This window comes from Saimiri boliviensis, chromosome 21 (assembly GCF_048565385.1).
Source record: "Saimiri boliviensis isolate mSaiBol1 chromosome 21, mSaiBol1.pri, whole genome shotgun sequence".
Taxonomy (NCBI): Eukaryota; Metazoa; Chordata; class Mammalia; order Primates; family Cebidae; genus Saimiri; species Saimiri boliviensis.
Window position 1 is genome coordinate 2,564,346 of NC_133469.1, and position 17,770 is coordinate 2,582,115.

Here is a 17,770-nt window from a genome sequence, read left to right on the forward strand (position 1 = left end):
AACTGAAAATTTTCAAAAATTTCAGCCATTATTTCTTCACATATGCCCTCTTCGTCTCTGTCTTTTTTCCTTTTGTGAGACCTTTTGATATTGTTCATATGACTGTGAGAAACTATTCTCTCTCTTTTAAAAAAATTTTTCTCTCTCCTCTTCAGTTTGTATGAGTATCAATTTATCCTCAAGTTCATTGATTTCTGTCATTTCATTCTGTGGTTAAGCTATCTGGTGAATTTTTTATTTCAGATATCTTATTTTTCAGTTCTAGAATTTCCATATGGTTCTTCTTACAATTTCTATTTCTCTGCAGAGATTTCATATATTTTCATTCATTATGAGTATATTTTTCTTTGTATTACTGAGCATTTTTATAATAATTACTTTAAAGTATTTGAGTGTTAATTCTAACATCTGGTCATCTTAGAGTCTTTTCTCTGGAGAAAGATCACATTTTTCTGTTTCTCCAAATGTTGAATAATTTGGGGTTATATCCTGAACGTTGTGGAGGTTATGGTGTGGAGCCTCTGGATTCTGTTGTAGTTCTCCAAAGACTGACATGTTTTACGTCACATGTTATAAATCTATATGTCTATATATTTTATATAAATCTATATATTTGGTTCATGTGTTTGAGCAGCCAGTAGACTTGGCTGGATTCAAACTGAAAAAGTTTGAGTGTGTTGGGCTTCAGTTTAAATTTCAGTTCAGTTCTTGTATCCTTAGTGAGGTTACTTGCAATCTGCTCTGCTCATATGTGGTTTAGAGTCAGCCAGAGACTGAGGAAGAATCTATACACAGAAGCTGGAGCATCTACTCTCTGGCTCTCTCCTTTTCAGACTGCCCCCTTTCTCCATCCCCATCTTTACTTTCAGGTGGCATTTGTTAACCAGACCTCTTCCCTCTGGTTCTTCAAGCCAGAAAGGTGATTAGTTTCCTCAGATGAACAGCCGTAGACAATGGAAACTCACTCATGCTATTCCCATCTTCAAGAGCTGCAGAACCATCCAGAATGCAGGCATGATCTGAGAGGTCCAGTCATCAAGGTTATCTGATCACATGCAGGGAAGGTACTAGGGATAAGAGTACTATGGCTGAAAAAGTATATGACATTTTCAAAATAGGTCTAATTTGTACTTGAACAGAAACTTCAAACTCTTTTGGCAAATGTTTCCTAGCCTCATCAGACACCTGTCTGGCTGTCCATGTGGCCCCAGCAAGACAGAATCTTCCAAGCTCATGCAAACTGGAGTGATGGGAAATCACAACGCCATGGCCACATGCACAGGCCACAGTATGTGGGGCTCAGGATGCTGCTGCCAGCTATGAGTGTGGATAACTAATGGGGTTTCCTTTTCAAGTCTTAACCAACAGAAATACTACGAAGGATGCCATGAATGGTCACAGGGCATCTCAAATAAGAAGCCACTTACAGGAGAACACTGACAGCCACGGTGTGCCCAGTTACAGATGCACCTCTCAAGCACAGAGTCCACCACGAATGGCACAGTGCCAAGAGCCAGAGCTGGCTTCTGAGCCACAAAGCCTCCTTCCTGGCTCCACACAGGAATGGGAGCTTCCCAAGGATCACCACGGAAGAGCATTTGATTGAGGAGGTACTAGAGGCTGCCCAGGACTGAATGACGTCCATCCCACATTTAAACCTCGAAACAATGCCTCCACAGAAGTATGAACAACTCCATGTTCTAAATGAGAAGATCAACGTTTAAGAAGGTGATTTAAGCCTGCCGTTTTCTAGGAAGACACGAGTAGTAAGAAGGAGACCAAAGATTTGAACATGAGTCGGTCAGACTCCATAGGTCAACACTGTCTCAGAGACTCAGCACTGGAGGAGAAAAGTGTCAGGTTCAATCCTGTCCTTCACTGATGAGAAACCCAAAGTCCAGAGATGCAAGTGCCTGCCTCACAGTCACGTGAGAGCAGTAAGGCGCCACTACCTGACTCTGGCGGGCGTGCTGCTGCCCAGGGAAGCCTGGGAGCCACTGACCGCAACCCGGCCCTGGTGGCTGAGGCGGAAATGCAGCTGAGACTCTGCTGTGACTCTCAGCATCACAGCACATGACACTGCTTCCTTTTGCACAGACTCCTCACACTGGGAGACACGTTGCTCCCCATCAGATGACCAGCCTGGCACTGTCTGCAGAGAACACAATGGAGGCTGGGTCTGTTTGTTCACCAACTGTTGCGTGCTGCGTGTTTGGAATAGGTCTACAGCAGGGTTAGGGTGTCTATGAGTCAACAACTACACAACGAACCAGCTGAAATTCGGTGGCTTACAACAGAGCAAGAACGTATTCTCGTGCCTGCCGGTCCCCGGGTCAAGTATGAATTGGCTGATGTACGACGGGCATGGCTGGGAGTTTCTAAGTCAGGCTGCGGGTTGACTGGGCTTGGCACCTGACCGCAGGTTGGATTTGGACGTGTTTCTTGTCGATTCATTCTGGGGACTAAACTGAACGGACGGAGCTGCCCGAGGCAAACTCTGAGCAGCAGATCATGGGCGCACAGGCTTTGCACACTCCACGTCAAGGAAAGCCACATATTAGCGGTCAGGGAAACACGTGCCCATCCACTGAGCGGTAAATGATGGGGGACAAGCAAGGAGAGGGTAACGGTGGGAACACGAGCTCTGCAGCCCTTTCCTGCTCTGAATCTATGGGATCCTGTTTAATTTGGCAAAATGCTATGACCACAATTCAAGTCACCCCCACAAATCTAGACATTTCTAGTCCCCAGGCTAACTCTTCCGCCCGGTCCCCACATTAATGCTCTTTGACCCACAGTGGATGGGACTGCACCACACTTCCGAAAACAATCCTTCCTCCCACCTTAGTGCCCAGCTCCAGGCCTTCAATGCAGACGGATGGTTTGCTAACGGCAATCACAAAGTCGAAAAACCTTCATGTTTTCTGTCTTTGCTGCTGACATGATCATGACAATGAAAATGATGACGATGATAAGTTGGTTTGTTTGGTTTTCGTTTTTTAAATATATTATCCTCATAAAAGCTACAAGACTAGAGTTGTGTTTAGATGGCACAGAATGACACAATGCTGAACCTAAGTGCAAGCTTCAAACGTTGAGATTAAATGATGAGGCAATGTGACAGCCTTTCAGTGTCAAGGAGAATTCTGGGCATAGCTAGTGCATCGACCAGACATGTCCACTTTAGAAGCAAATATCCAGAACCCAGCTCGGGTCTGCACAAACAGATAAAATCTCAGCGTGTGCCGCAGGCAGTGAATTCGTACTTCAATGACAGATTTTGAACACGGCAGATAAAAGCAGAGAAGTCGTGCCTACTCCAACTTCAGAAGAGGCTGTTCTCAGGTCCTGGAGATCAGATCTGTCATTCAAAGGGCAAGTAGAAAGAAACTCAGAAGCCCCAAGCTCAGGACAAATGGGCACAGCAGAAAAAGCCAGTGCTGAGCGGCCAAGCTCCCCCGGGGAACCCCAGGGCTCTCTGTCACTGGACCTGTCAATGCCTTTATGTTCTCTCGTGCTTATTTCAAAAGCAGATACATTTCTAGCACATCAACGTAAGGTACGTCCAGTTATCATCCCAATAATGCATCTGGGAGGTAACTGAATAAAATGATTTAAAAGTCTATATGGTAACATATAAATCTGGCCTGAGAAGAGCCAAGAGAATACAAGAAGGAGGAGCATTGAGAAAAGACCTGTTTTACTAAATTAAAGAGCCATATTGCATTTATATAGAAATAGATATAGAAATTGGTGAGATGCAAATTTTCAGATGTAGACCCTCATACAATGAGAATGTCATAAATGACAAAGGTAACAGTCCAATTCAGTAAGAAAATATAGAAAAGCCCCATCTTACATCATATATAAAAACTAATTCCACACGGATTAAGCATCTCTATTTAAAAATAAAAATAAATTATCACAATAAAACAATGGGAAAGAGAAGTCCAGGCTAACTAAAATCAAATAAATGCAAATCAAAATAGTCACTATAATTCTGGCTGGCATGTTAGCATATATTAAACTTTTTTGTTATACCCAAAGTTAGCAAACATTTGGAAATTAGTAACTACCAAACGCCTTTGGTAGGAATGAATTTGATAGAATTGTTGGAAATGCATTAAACATTTAACTGTGCATATTCTTTTGACCTAGAAATTTCACTTGCTCTATAAGCAAGAAATTGTAATAATTTCAATTACTTGTTCGTAGATTGTAACAAATGTACCACTCTGGTGAGAGGTGCTGTTAGTGGGGGAGGCTGTGCACGTGGGGACAGGGGTATATGAGAACTTTGTAGTTTCCATTAAATCTTGCTATAACCCTAAAACTGCTCTAAAAAAGTTCTATAAAAAACCAAATAAAATTCTTGTAAGAAAGTCTAGGAGACTGGGGTGGGGCGGGGGTGGGGGATGAAGGAATAACACCTTATTAACCATGGCTACAAACCTATAATTTATTTAGCAAAAAAAAAAGAATACAGATATATTTGATTGCATAAAAACTTAAAACAGTCTGGGTGCGGTGGTTCACGCCTGTAATCCCAGCACTTTGGGAGGCTGAGGTGGGCAGATCACAGGTCAAGAGATGAGATGATTCTGGCCAACATGGTGAAAACCCATCTCTACAAAAATACACAAATTAGATGGACATGGTGGTGCACACCTGTAGTTCCAGCTACTTGGGAGGCTGAGGCAGAAGAATTGCTTGAACCTGGGAGGCTGAGGTTGCGGTGAGCCGAGATGGCACCACTGCACTCCAGCCTGGCCACGGATGGAGGCTCTACCTCAAAAAAAAAAAAAAAAAAAAAAGAAAGAAAGCAAGAAAAAGAAAACTTAAAACATTTTAATGGCAAAATTCAGAACTATAACAAAACAAAAAGACAAGTAATATATTTGGGAAATATATTTGTATTGCAGAAAGCAGAAGACAGGGAGCTGATAAATTATTAATTAACTCTACAGATGTTTTGAGCATCTCCATGACAGGTACTGTCCAGAAACTGGGAATACGATAGTGAACAAAACAGCCAAGTCCCTGTCCTTAGGTGCCAGGCCCTAATTTCAGGGTTATGAATTGTTGTCAGTTGAACTGTGTACCCCAAAAGATATAATAGGTCTCAATCCTGGTTCCGGCGAATGTGACCTTCAATGGAGCTGCAGTCTTTTCAGATGTAATCAAGTTCAGATGACGTTGTGCTGGATGAAAGCAGTTCCTAACGCAGTGACTGTGTTCTTAGAACAAGAGGGAAATTTGGACAGAGGCACACAGAAAGGAGAACATAATGTGAAGACACGTAGACAAAGAAGGAAGAGGCCAAGGAGGCCATATGGAGCCGAGGCAGAGTCTGGAGTAACACAGCTACAAGCCAAGAGGGGCCGAGGACAGCTGGCAGCCACCAGGAGCCGGGAAAGGCAATGAAGGTGCTCCCCAGAGCCAGCAGATGCAAGCGCAGCTCTGTCGACACCTTGATTCCAAACGCTGGGTTTCCAGAACCGGGAAAGAATACATGTTACTGTTCTAAGCTACCCAGTGTATGGTAATTTGTTATAACAGCCCCAAGAAACTATTAGTTTCATATATATATATATATATATATATATATATATATATATATTAGTTTCCTATATATATGTATTTATATATATATATGTTAGTTTCCTATATATATGTATTTATATATATATATATATATATATATATATACACACACACACACACAATCTGTGTATATATGTGTATATATATATATGTTACAACAGCCCTAGGGAACTAATAGTTTCCTATGTATAATATATATATTATATATAATACATGTTGTAATATATATATTTAACAAACATATATTTAACAAATATATAGATATATATATCTCCTCATTTAATCCTTCTAACAATCCAATGATGCAGCTACTACTATTATCTCCATCTTAGGAATAAGGAAACTGAGGCTGAGGGGTGTGCCCGCAGAGCTGAGCTATTCACAATAGCAAAGGTGTATAATCAACCTAGGTGCCCCTCAATGGTGGACTAGATAAAGAAAATGTGGTACATATACATCACGAAATACTACACAGCCATAAAAAAGAAAGAATGAGATCATATCCTTTGCATAACATGGGTGCAGCTGGAGGCCATTATCCTAAGTGAATTAATACAGGAACAGAAAACCAATTACTGCATGTCCTCCTTGATAAGAGGAAGCCAAGCATTGAGCACACAGACATAATGATGGGAATGACAGATACTGGGGACTACCAGAGTGGAGAGGGAGAAAGTGGGGTGTGGGCTGAAAAACCACCTGTTGGGTACTATGTTCACTAGCCAGGTGGTGGGAGGCATTCCCCTGCACAAGCTCTCTCTTTTTTTGCCTGACACCATCCACATAAGATGTGACTTGCTCCTCCTTGCCTTCCACCATGATTTTGAGGCTTCCCAATTAAACCCCTTTCTTCTGTAAATTGCTCAGTCTCGGATATTGTCTTCATCAGCAGCGTGAAAACAGACTAATACACCAAGGCTCTGAGTTAGAGCTTCTGACGTGTTATACCCTAGGAGCAGGAACAGTTAAAAAAACAAATGCTCGGCCGGGCGCCGTGGCTCAAGCCTGTAATCCCAGCACTTTGGGAGGCTGAGGCGGGTGGATCACAAGGTCAAGAGATCGAGACCATCCTGGTCAACATGGTGAAACCCCGTCTCTACTAAAAATACAAAAAATGAGCTGGGCATGGTGGCACGTGCCTGTAATCCCAGCTACTCAGGAGGCTGAGGCAGGAGAATTGCCTGAACCCAGGAGGCAGAGGTTGCGGTGAGCCGAGATCGCATCATTGCACTCCAGCCTGGATAACAAGAGCGAAACTCCGTCTCAAAAAAAAAAAAAGAAGAGAAAAAGAAAAAGAAAAACAAATGCTAACAGCCTTGCCAAAATTCAATCCAGCCTCAAATCCACCAGTCCCTTTCTGGACTAAGGTTATCAGTCCCCACTCTATGTGCCTAATAAAGCAGAGGGTGACCTATTATCTAGAGCCTCTTAATTTTCTTAATAAATAATATCTGATATTCAGTAAAAATCTACCTGACATTCCAAGAGATAGAACCATATGACCTAATACCCAGAAAGAAAGAAAGAAAGAAAGAAAGAAAAAAAAAAAGACAATAGAAACAGATCTATAGGTGATCCTGATATTGGAAATACCAAAAAAAAAAAAAAAAAGCTATGAATATGTTTAAGAGAATACAGGAATATACTGAGAGAAAAGAAGAAAAGAACCACAGATATGAAATATGTTAAAAATAACCTAGTGAACATCCCACCAATGAAAAATATAATGCTAAAATTAAGAACTTTATGAGTACGATTAACCACAGACTGAATAATGCAGAACACAGGATTCACAAGCTGGAAGGCAGATCAATGGGAAATACTGGGACCGAAGCACTGAAAGAAAAATGATGGAAACTACACAAAAAAGTGAGAGAAGCCTGTGGGACCCTGGACAGGTCTGACATAGACGACTGGGGTCCAGGCAGAGGGCAGAGGATGGGCACAAGCAACAGGAGAACAGGCAATGGCTGAGCATTTTTCACAACTGATAAAACACATTAACCTACAGATACGAGAACTGCCAACTCCAGCAGGATTCCTCCAAGGAAAGCTGCACTGAGACTCATCCTAGCACAACTGCTGAAATCCAAAGACAGAGGAAAATCTTAAGAGCTGCTAGAGAAAGAAAGACACATTATACCCAGTAAGATACATGGTTGACTTAGCAACAAAACTCATGGAAGACGTAGACCACGGAATGGTATCTTTAAAATGCCGAAAAAAAAATGATTGCCAACTCAAATGTTTTTCCCAGCTAAAATAGTTTTTTAAAAACAAGGGTGGACTTTTTCTTTCAATGCCGACATGTAAACAGTTTGGAAGTCATCACTCCCATCCTTACAACAAGAAGAAAAGCCCAACAAGCTACAGATTAATGACTTTTCATAGAAGCATGAGAGAAACATAAAATTCGGAGAGAGAAATGAAGACAGAGACTCACAGCCATGATTAGCTTACCTGGAGCATAAGCAACTGAGACAAGAGACTAGTATGGATACCTAAGTGGTAATTTTGGCAAATCACTGGCAGCTGAGTGTGAATTAGCTTGAGAGGCTTCTAGGTCCTTGTCTTTGGAGGAGGAGGAGAGACTTCTAGTGACCTTGTCTTTGGAGAAGGTGGGGGAGGGCATACTTTCATGCCAGGAGTTCCCACCAGGTTCTCAAGGCAAATATAGCCAAAAAATCCCCTTGTGTTTCAAACTCAGAAAAATTAAGGCCAAAGTATGTAGAAGTAAGTAGAAATAAAGAAATAATAAAGATAAGAGTAAAAACCAGTGAAGTAGAATATGGACAAACAGTAGAGAAAATCAATGAAACCACAGCGTGTTTTAGAAAAAGATCAATAAAAGTGATAAACCTCTAGCTAGACAAGTCAAGAAACAAAAAGAACATATTTTAAAATTACCAATCAGAAGTGGAAAACGGAAAAAACTTCAAGGGTCTTCTAGCTATTCAAAGGATAATGAGGCATGAGTCCATACTAACATGAATAAATGGCTAAATAAGTTAATAAGTGGAAGAAAAGATACAAATCTCCCATGGACAAGGATTCCGAGTAACCACTGTCATTCCTGTGGCTTGAAAGAGCTGGAGTTTCACAACTCCCCACTGCTTTGTGGGCTCTGCATCGAGGGTTTCTTCCAAAGAAGAAAATCTTTCCAATATGGAAGAGCAGGGAGATAAGGACGAAGTTGGCAGTAGTGAAACCTCTGCCAGGTGAGAAGGTCAGCGCCAACAGTGATGAGTCATATTAGTAGCAGGTGTCCTTGATGAGATGTGATGAGAAGGCCCCCCTCCCCCCACCTCCCCCCATAGTCTTCCTCCAAAAACACAGTACCCAGTCTAATCATGAGAAAAAAACAACATCCCAATTGAGGGACGCCCTATAAAATATCTGACCAGTAATCCTCAAAACTTTCAAGGTTGCTGAAGACAAGGCATGTCTAGGAAACTCTCACAGCCAGGAGAGCCTCGGGAAACATGAAGACTCCATAGACTACGACGCCCTAGATGTGACCCCGGACAGAAAACGGACATGAGGTGAAGAGGTAAGGAAATGTGAAGAACCCAGGGACATTTGCATAAAAGTACAAAAGGGTGGACTTCATGCAGAGTTTGAAACTGAGTCCAGGTGCAAACACAAAATGTGAGATGGAAAGAAGCGCAGCAGGAGTAAAAATGTAGATTCATTTGGCAAATTACTCACCACACGAAATAATAACGCCATGTGGGATTGAAAATACAGGTAAGGCCAGGCGCGGTGGCTCACACTTGCAACCCCAGCACCTTGGGAGGCTGAGGTGGGCGGATCACTTGAGGTCAGGAGTTCGAGACCAGCCTGGCCAACATGGGGAAACCCTGTCTCTACTAAAAACACACAGATTAGCCAGGCGTGGTGGCACGTGCCTCTAGTCCCATCTGCTCGGGAGGCTGAGGCAGGAGAATCGCTTGAACCTGCGAGGCGGGGGTTGCGGTGAGCCGAGACTGTAGCGCTGCACTCCAGCCTGGGCGACAGAGCAAGACTCTGTCTCAAAAATAAATAAATAAATAAATACAATAAAATAAATACATACAAAATTAAAATGCAAAACAACTATCACACAAAAGAGATGAGGGGATAAATGCAGTATTTGTAAAATCCAGCATTGTTAGGGAAGTGGTAAATAATAATTTACATTTGACAACAGTCACACCAGCTCCCTGTCACAGTCTCTCGTGCAGCTTCTATTAAGACGAATATAAGAAGGAAGCAGCTCATAAGCTAAAAGAGAGGAAAATGAAATAACACAACAGAGTGAGACCCTGTCTCAAAAAATATATATATAGTTGGATAAACGAAGGCAACAAAGAACAGAGAAAGGAACATGAGACAGCTGGATCAAATAGAAAAAAACATACAACGAACATAAAGCCAAGTACGTAGATGATTAAATACCTACACAACGGACTACACACTTCGAGTGCAAGACTCCGACTATCACGGTGCACTCTTTTTAACTGGCTGTATGCTGCCCACAAGACACTTGCTCTCAACAAGTAACCTGAAAGGACAGGCCATGTGAACACGCATCAAAGGAGCGCTGAAGTGACCACGCTGTTACCAGACAACATCCGCCGGAGGCACATGGCATTCTGTGTCAGGAAAGTTCTGTCCCAATGATACAGGAAACAGTCCATGGGAATGGTGGGCAGTTCGAAATTTGTTTGTTCCCAGTAATTAGCTTCAAAGTGAATAACAATCAACACAATTAAAACAGGATCTCACTAGACAAATCTACAATCAGATAGAAGAGCTTACCGAACACACTTCACTCATCAGTTAATTGAGTAACCCCACACAAATGTGGTAAGGGTCCAGGTACGGTGACTCACGCCTGTCATCCCACCACTGTGGGAGGCTGAGGTGGGGGGATCACCTGAGTTCAGGGGTTTCATACCAGCCTGACCAACATGGTGAAACTCCATAACTACTAAAAATACAAAAATTAGCCAGGCATGGTGGACACCTGTAATCCCAGCTACTGGGGAGGCGGAGGCAGGAGAATTGCTTGAACCCAGGGAGCGGAGGTTTACAGTGAGCTGAGATCGTGCCACTTCACTCCAGCCTGGACAAAAGAGTGAAACTCTGTCTCAAACAAATAAAATAAAATAAAAGGCATCAGAGAACTCAGAGAGCAATGAGGACTAAAGGGACCAAATCTCCAAGGCGGGGGAACATTTTAGAGGCGACCTCGGGACGTGTGAACAGCTGGTGACTGTGGAGGTGGACGTTAAACAGAGAAACTGGGTTGGTCCAAGCAGAGGCCACAGCTTCACTGTGAGTTATGTGGCCCGAGTGGGCTCAAGTCATGACTGGTTTTCCTTCCCGAACTCGGCAAGGAAGGAAGCTGAAATCTGGGACACCGGGTTGGGCTGCTCCAGACTCCGGCTCCCTACTGCGCGCGGCAGGGGCCCTGAGCAAGCTTGCCGACGAGCTCTCCAGAGGCTGAGGCAGGGTCCCCAGGGGTGGGACTAAGAACAACAGTGAGCTGAACAATGTCCATTGTGTTCATGGAGAGCGAAGAAATCAGGCACAGTCAATTACAGGAGGCTGGGATTATAAAGCGACACTCAAATTCCTGATAGATTGTACAGCTCAATTAGTCTAATGACTCAATTAGACTAATCTTAGCCCATGTGTCCTTGGGTATTTTGTCATGTTCTGTTCCCATGGGTCACTGGCCCAAATCAACAAAATCATGTCCCCTGGTGTCAGAAACTGCACCTTTTGCTTCATCCCCATTCCCCATGTGCCTGCTGCCATGCTAAGTGCACAACAGACACCCTCAAAATGCCTACTGAGACAAAGGGTGGCAGACAGTTAAGTCTGCCTACCTAATATATGTTTTCTCCTTCTCCCATAGAACCACAACCTTGCTTTCTCCATACTAGTGATATACTCAGCTCCAAATTTTTTATATAGATATAAAATATACATATTTGTGTGTGTATACACACACACACACACACACACACACACACATTTCCCAACCCCCCTTATAGATTTTAGGTATGGCCACATAATGCAGTCCCAGTCAATAAAATGTGGGAGCCAACTGCTGAGAGGAGCGTCTAAGAAAGAACCTTTATAAAAGAAAGACCTGGCTGGCTCAAGTGCCTTGCCTTTCACACCTCCCCATCTTGGTGCCTCACACAGCTGGAGTGGCTGGGGCTCTGGCAGCTAGCCTGCATGCATGAAGACGTACCTGGAACTGTGGAAAGCTAAAAGCACCAGGGTGTCTGATGACATGTGGCACTGGCCTTGTAGCAGCAGTATCTGGACTCCTGTTCTCAAAGACAAAAATAACCACCTCTCTTATTTAAACCACTGTTTTGTGGGTTTTCTGCTAATTCAGCATATGAAGAAAAGGGAGAGGGGAAGAGAAAGTATTCAGAGAAAGAATATGCAGGTTCCAGATCCCCCTAAAGTTTTCTTGCAACTTCACCAGTTTGGACTTACATAAATGACACATTTACATAAAATGACACATTTAAAAATAAGTAAGAGTTGGCTTGGGCGCAGTGGCTCACACCTGTAATCCCAGCACGTTGGGAAGCCAACATCAGAGGATTTCTTGAGCCCAGGAGTTCAAGAGCGGCTGGGGCAACATAGTGGGACCTCATCTCTACAAAACATTCTTCAGACGTGGTGGTGTGCACCTGTACTTCCAGCTACTTTGGAGGCTAACGTGAGAGGATCACTTGAACACAAGAGATTGAGGCTGCAGTGAGTATAACTGCACCACTGCACTGCAGCCTGGAAGACAAAGTGAGGTCCTGCCTCTAAATATAAATTAATTTTAAAAAGTCAAAGAGCACCATTTTCTTTGGTAGAGAAGTTCAGAACACTACTGTGTTAAGTGCCAAAGGAGGGAACATGAGGTGCAACAGTCAGAGCAACGAACGGAGACCGGAGAGGGAATCTGCACCACAGGGTTGTTGTGAGAAATGATTCCAACTACCGAGAACAGATCTGGACAATTCCAGAAAGAACAGCACCCTTCCCCTTCCCCTCCTCACAGCAGACGTCACACACCCAACCATGGAAAGCACACGGAGCTCGTTCATCCCTGGGGAGCTCTGCCTCCACCAGCACTAGCGGCATGCTGTCCTGCTCATCTCACACGAGTCAGAAGCTCTGCTGTGCCTTGTGTTAAACAGGAAAAGGGGGAGAAGACAAAGTCTTATTAATAGTTAACAAATATGATTCATAGAGTTGGCCAGGCGCGGTGGCTCACACCTGTAATCCCAGCACTCCGGGAGGCTGAGGTGGGTGGATCACCTGAGGTCAGGAGTTCAAGACCAGCCTGACCAATATGGTGAAAAATGGTCTCTTCTAAAAATACAAAAATTAGCCGGGCACTTGTAGTCCCAGCTACTTGGGAGGCTGAGACAGGAGAACTGCTTGAACCCGGGAGGCGAGGGTCACAGAGAGCTGAGATCACGCCACAGCACTCCAGCCTGGGTGACAGAGTGAGACTTCATCTCAAAATAATAATAATAATAATAATTTAGAGAGTAGACAAAATCTTTCTGGCCATGGTGGTGAGGACCTATGACAGTGATCTCAGCAGCAACAGAGCAGAGACTTGGATCTGAGGACCCAAAGGACCCTAGCCACCTGGAGACTCTATTTCTGCCATTCTCCCTCATTGATCTGGAGTAGGCAGCCACCTTCTGCCATGACATAGTGAAGGAGATGGCTGGTGGAAATAAATAATTAGCACTTCTAATTTACAGTTTGACATTACCGGCCAACATCTAAGTGCAGCCTACAGCATGCAGGCTCAGGCAGGCACACTGAAGTGTGTGACATCGACCTTCACTCCCACCTCCCCAGGGACGAACCTTCACGACCATCTCACTATACTAATTGGTGTTACACACAAGATCGGGGGAAGAGAAGGGCAGGAACACTGTATATCTGTGACCAAACGACAGGAAGAATGAAAAAGCATTGTTATTAAAATGAATGTCCTTCTCACTAAACTCTGAGGCCAGATGCTACCTTGAAACACACGGCCATCAATTACTCAGCAAACCCAGTCTACTCAGCAAGCCTGACTTATACCCAGTAAGCCTCTACTTCACGCAGCAAGCCTGCAGTACACCCTGCAAGCCTGTTCACATCCAGCAAGCCTATCTCACACCTGCTGGGCCCACATTACACCCAGCACGGGGCTGAGTCTGACACAGACAGACATGACTTCAAATCCAAGTTCTTGAACAGCTTCACAGCAGAACGGCACGGAGCCAGTATCATAGGTGCTAAGCTTTGGTCTCCTTGTTTGTGAAACGTGTATCATCTATACCTACAGGCTCTCTGTGAGGAGTAGAAATAACATGTAAAGCAACTTCCACCGTGCCTGCATATTGGAGGGGCTCAATCCGTGGCAGCTGCAGTCATCACGTCACCTTCACCGTTATTATCCCAGCCATGGTGACCATCGCCATCTTCCTAATTACTATTGCTGTTCCTGCCATTACAGAATTACTGTTGTCTGTTATACTTAAAGATCTTTTGAGAAGTCAATTCCAAAGGCTTCCGTCCCACTGAAATGCTTCGTTCCCAAGCCGTGATCGTCGGGAAGCCTTGCATCCTGTCTAGCCTAAATCCTTTCTTTCTACTGTATAAGCTCAGGACTTTTCAGGCTCTGATTTCACTAGCAGTAGAAAAAAGTTGTTCATGCTAACCTATAAACAATCTCTGCCAGGAATGGTGACAATTTATAGTTACATCATGCTTTACAGCTTATGAAGTTCAAACCCAGGTCCATGGTAGACTTGACAGCTGAAAACTGCCCCAGAGTTCTTGATCTTCGAGGATGATCACAAGAGGACTTTCCCAAAGGTTAGGCCACACAAATCACTAGGAGGAAAACCAGCGTAAAACTGGTCTGTGTTCACCGCAAATTGATCGTTACTTTTTGTGTTAAAACACAACAAACGTTTTTTCCTACATACTGGTTTGTTACGGACTAGACCCTAACCCCCAATGTGAGTGGGATTAGAGCCCTGTAAAAGAGACCCCAGCGAGCTCTATTGCCCTCCTGCTGCTGTGAGAAGTCTGCAGTGTGTCACCCAAACTAGGGCCCTCACCTGAGCCCCCGCATGCTGGCACCCTGAGCCGGAACTTCCGGCCTCCAGAATTGTGAGAGAGAAATCTCCATTATCTGTAAGCCGCTGAGTCCAGAGTCCAGGGCACTTTGTTAAAACTGCCCAAACTGACTGCAGCAAAGTCCTTTCTGGACTTCTGCTTCTCCTCGGCCCTCCCTGTGGGCTGCCTTCAGGCAGCAGGGAGGTCTCCAAGAAGCCTGCAGATAGGCAAGGGGAAGCAGTAGGAGCATGCTGGTTGCTGCCATGGGACAAGCCAGCGGGTCAGCTGTTCAGTTAGCTGAACCCTGGGGTCAGCCAGAGCCCAGAGAAATTCATGGGGCAGAGAAGAGCACAGGGTTTGGAGGGCACTACTCCAGACGGGTGTACAAAGCGGCTTCTCATCTAGGAATGCCCACGTCCATCAGTCCTCGGGGCGGCATTCATTTAGGGTTGCACTGGGGATGCCAAGCAGTCTCTCACTCATTCGTTCAGTACTCTCTCATTCATTTGTTCAGCAGTCTCTCACTCATTCATTCAGTACTCTCTCATTCATCCGTTCAGCACTCTCTCACTCATTCCTTCAGCACTCTCTCACTCATTCGTTCAGTACATGCTCCCTGGGCCCTGCCACGTGCATCAGTACACAAAAGAGACCCAATGTCGACCTTTGGAGTGTATTTTATAACAGAGGAGGGCAAGCAAGCAGACAGAATGCAGAAACAAAGGATAGGCATGGTCAGTACCGTGCAATCCACAGGATGGGGGCTGTGGACGGGAAACAGGATGCAGGAGGTGAAGGCGAGGAGGGTGGGCTGTATTTGTAACAGGAACGTCAGGGTCGCCTTGGCGGAGGAAGAGCAGTTGCGCAGAGACTGGAAGGAGGTGAGGGGAGAGGATGTAGGCAGAGCAACCTTGGTGAGAACATGGCCCTTCTTTGGCTGTGCTCACATGGAGAAGGCAGGTAGGCAGGTAGGTGCATGAGATTGACAATCAGGAGGGGGCTCTGGGATATGAACTCAGGAGTTACCCAAGGAGCCGAGATCCAGCTAGAGGGCATGGCCAGTGCCAAGGAAGGACCAACCTGTGTCTGAGGGGCGAGGAAGCTGATGTGGCTGGAGTTGGTTGAGCAAAGGGAGTGTGACCAGAGCTGAGGTCAGAGAGGCCACAGCGGTTGGACCACACACGCTCGGTCCAGTTTGTGTTTGAGGGGCCCTCGGTGGGCTCTCGTGAGGGGTCACTTTGGCTGCTGGGTTGAGAATGAACTGCACACGGCCAGGGTGGAAGCAGGGAGGCGGTGAAGGGGCTGCGGTGGTAACCCCATGAGAGATGCTGGGTGGGGGGAGCAGTGCAGGTGGGGCCATCTATTCTGGAACTATCTGGAAGGGAGCCAGCAGGCTTTGCTGGTGAATTGGGCATGGGCACAAGAAGGACAGACTCAGTAAAGATGACTAGATTTTAGGCCTGAGCAACTGGGAAAAAAAAGGTTTTTGGCTTTGACTGAGAACAGGAAGGATGCTGGCAGAGTGCCCATGATGAGAACACAGACCCTCTTTGGCTCTGCCCACATGGAGAAGGCAGGTGGGCAGGAAGGTTCATGGGATTAACATTCAGGAGGGGGCTCGGGGACACGAACTCGGGAGACGCTGGTTTATCGATGGCAGGTGCAACCGGAAGCCTGAAAAACCGGCAAGGGAGCTGAGGACCTGAAGCTGCCCTCAGGTGACAGGAGGCTGGGGCAGGTAACAAGCCGCTCTGGAACGCAGGCCACGGGTGTTAGTCCCTGCCTTGCTGCCCTCTGCTGCCACTTCTCTAAGATAGTCACTTTCTGCTCTGAAAAACCAGGGGCAGACCAGGGATGGGATCCAACTCTGAGAATCAGGAACACAGAGCACTGTGAGAGTTCAAGATCATTAAGCACTATGGCCAAGAACCTGTGCCATTTGGCTTAGGGTGAAATAAAATCTAAGACAAAGGGCCCTGCACGGGCAGGAACGGAGGAGTCACATCGCACTCACGCAGTGTTCAGTCCGTAAAATTCAACTCCCATCGCTACCACTCACTCCATTGAAATCGCTCTCAACTCATCAGTGACTCGTTATCGGCCACCTGGTCCCCAAACCAGAAATCTGGGAACACTTCCCCTCCCTTATTCCCTTCCCTTATTTCTTGTTTTGTTTGTTTGTTTGTTTTGAGACTAAGTCTCACTCTGTCGCCTAGCCAGAGTACAGTGGCACGATCTCAGCTCACTGCAACTTCCGCCTCCTGGGTAAGTGATTCGCCTGCCTCAGCTTCTGGAGTAGCTGGGATTACAGGTGCATGACACCACACCCGCCTAATTTTTGTATTTTTAGTAGAGACGGTGTTTCATCATGTTGGCCAGGCTAGTCTTGAACTCCTGACCTCAGGTGAACCACCCGCCTCAGCCTCCGAAAGCGCTGGGATTACAGGCATGAGCCACCGTGCACAGCCTATTCCCTTATGTTTTATCCCCTATCCCTCATTTCCTATCCTCAGTCCCTTATTGCTGAGTCTTTCTTGAATCTATTCTCCTGGCCTTCCCATATGCTTAGACAACAAAAGACTCCACATCTTGTCTTGTTCTGGCTGGGCAGGGGAGAGGGTCTGGACTGTTTCAGTAGCTACCTAATCCCATTTCTGTGCCTGTAGCCCTGCTCCCTCCTCTAGTCCACGCTCCCCCGTGACACTGCAGTCTGGAGGCTTAGAAATAAGACCCATAAAGAGCCCATTCCAACGGCCGGCAGTGGGGCAGGCACCGGATGGAGGGGCCACTAATGTAATTACTCTCTTCTTGGAAATATATTTCATTGCCTTCTTCTAAATTTGTCCACATGGACACTGCTACATATTAACTGAAATGCTTTCCTTAAAAATAGCTGAGGATGATTAGCTAGAGGGATCATAATAGGAATTTTAAGCAATCATTTAAATTAATTCCTGAGAAGTCTATGCAGAACCCTTCAAGCTGAGCCCTTTCTGGCAGAAACTCACCAGTTCCCATAAGCACATGC

At 45.2% G+C, this 17,770-nt stretch overlaps 1 protein-coding gene across 8 annotated transcripts in view; it reads right to left on the reverse strand.

The window, feature by feature from the left end:
* Positions 1–17,770, reverse strand: part of EFCAB6 (EF-hand calcium binding domain 6) — a 274,102-nt gene that overhangs the window by 109,418 nt on the left and 146,914 nt on the right. The window lies entirely within an intron of this gene.